This window comes from Parus major, chromosome 2 (genome assembly GCF_001522545.3).
Source record: "Parus major isolate Abel chromosome 2, Parus_major1.1, whole genome shotgun sequence".
NCBI classification, from domain to species: Eukaryota; Metazoa; Chordata; class Aves; order Passeriformes; family Paridae; genus Parus; species Parus major.
The window spans coordinates 66848221-66850600 of NC_031769.1; positions in this window are offsets into that span (position 1 = coordinate 66848221).

Consider the following 2380-nt stretch of genomic DNA (forward strand, 5'->3'; position numbering starts at 1 on the left):
TAATTTTAATTTTAATAATTTTAAGTTTAATAATTGTAAGTTTAATAATTTTAAGTTTAGTAAGTTTAATAATTTTAAATTTAATAATTTTAATAATTTTAAGTTTAATTTTAAGTTTAATTTTAAGTTTAATTTTAAATTTAAATTTAATTTTAATTTCAAATCCGCTAATTTTAAATTCTTTTCCCCCCTTTCCTCTCCCCCCCCGCTCCTCCCTCCCAGCGCCGGCGACTGAGGGGGTAAAAACCTTCCCCAAAATGGGTTAAAAAAGGGTTTTTTTGGGAAATCCGCCGGTTCCGAGCGCTCGTGGCGCTGATTTTTCCCTTTTCCCCCCCTTTTGCTGCTGTTTATTGACGCTCCTCACGTCTCCAGCCGCGCTCCGGGCTGGGGAAGCAGAAAATGACATTTTCCAGTGAAGGTCAGGGCAAAAAGGGAGGGGAAAGAGGGGGAAAGAGAAAATCCGCAAAACCCAAGAAATCCCCCCAAAAAAACCCCTCAAAGACAAAGAGCGACCCCCCAAAAATGGGGATTTTCCCTTAAAAACAAAGCGGAGCCCGGCGGGGTTTGGGAATTCTGGAGGGGGTGGGGGCTCCTTTCACCCCCCCCGGCACCAAAATCCCGGCGTTTTACCCCAAACTGAAATCAGATTTTTGGGGTTTTTTAAAGGGAAAAAAACCCAAAAAACCCCAAAAATTCCTTCCCCCCCCGGCGAAAATTGCGTTTTGTTTTCGGCGCTGGGGGTTTAAAAATAGAAATTATTGATTAGGGAGGGGAAATTCGGTCCCCGGGAGCCTCCGCTGGCCTTGGCTGCTCCTCGGTTTTGGGTGGAAAAAGGTGGGATTTGGGAAAAGCGGGGGAATTCCGCGGGAATCGCGGGGATTTGGGGCGGTTTCGTGGCAGAGGAGGCGTCTGCGTTGATAAAAATGTGAATTTTCGGGGGCTGGGTGGAAGCGAGTTCATTGTCTGCTGGCGCCAACCCCCCCAGGTCCCTTCTCCAGCCGGGAAAAATGGGGAGAAAAACGGAAAAACGGGAAAAATCCGCTGCAAGCGGCTCGGGAGGCTCCTGCCCTCGGGGGGGTGTGCGGGAAAATGAGGGGAAAAACGGTCAAAATGGTTAAAAATGGCAATTTTACCATCCTGAGGGGGGATCCCACCCCGAAACGACCCCGAAAAATGGGAATTCTGCTGGGCAGGAAAAGCTCGGGGGAAATTTGGGCTCAGTCCGGGATAATTTGGGGTTTTCTGGGGTTTTTAAGGGAGGGGAAGAAAATCAGGGAAAAGGTTTGGGATTTCTGGGGGGATTTTTGGGGGGGTTTGGGGTTTTTTTGGCGTCTCGACAGGAAAAAAACCCCAAAAATAAGGAAAAAAACCCCAAAAATAATTTGGGGAATGTCTCAAGCCTGGAAAAAAAAACCAAAAAAAAACCCCAAAATGAGCAAAACCGCGGGGATTTTGGGGCGATTTTGGCGTTTTTGATGAGTTTGGTCCGCACGAGGCGGCCGAAGGAAAAGGTCGCGGGGGGTCAGAGCCAAAAAATGACTCCGGAATGGGCTGGAAAAGGGGGAAAATGGGAAAAACGGGGCTGGGAAGGGGGGGAAAGGCGCTGGGTGGGTTTTTTTTTGTGCAGCGCGCACAAAGGGCAGCCGGACTTTGCCTCCAAAGTGGAATTTTTACAGCAAAAAAAACCTGGGAATTCCAGCCCTGGCAATTCCAGAGGATTTCCAGGAGCGGGAGGGGGGAGAGAGGGGGGGAAAAATGGGGATAAATGGAATAAAATGGTGAAAATCGCGGTTTTTTCTGGCTTTATTCGCTGCCAAGGACAGCGAGGAGCGGCCGATCCAGAGGGGAAAATTCCCGGGATTTTCGCTCCCGGTTTGGTTTTGTTTTTATTTTTATTTATTTTTATTTTTGGGGTTTTTTTGGGGAGGGGGATTTTGTTGGGTTGACCCCGACCTCGCCCAGCGGCAGCGCCACAGAGTGAAAAATGGGGAGAAAAAGGGGGAAAATGGGGAAAAAAAAGGGGGAAATGGGAAAAATGAGGGGAGGGGGAAGGGGAAAAGGGGGGAAAGGGGAGAAAATTGGGGGAGAAAAGGATGAAATTGGGAAAAAGGGGAATAAGGGGGGAAAAGGGGAAAGAAAAAGGGGGAAAAGGGGGGAAGGGGATGAAGGAAATGAGAGGAAAATGAAGGGAAATAAAAGGAAAGAGAAAAGGGGGAAAAAAGGAGAAAAAAGGGAAAATAAGGTGGGATAAAAGGTGGAAAAAAGCAAAAAAAAAGGAGGAAAAATAAAGGGGGGAAAGGCCAAAATAAAAGGAATTAAAAGAGGAAATGTGGGGTGAGCCCCCTCCCCTCTCCAGGTGGGACCCCCCAAACAATGACAA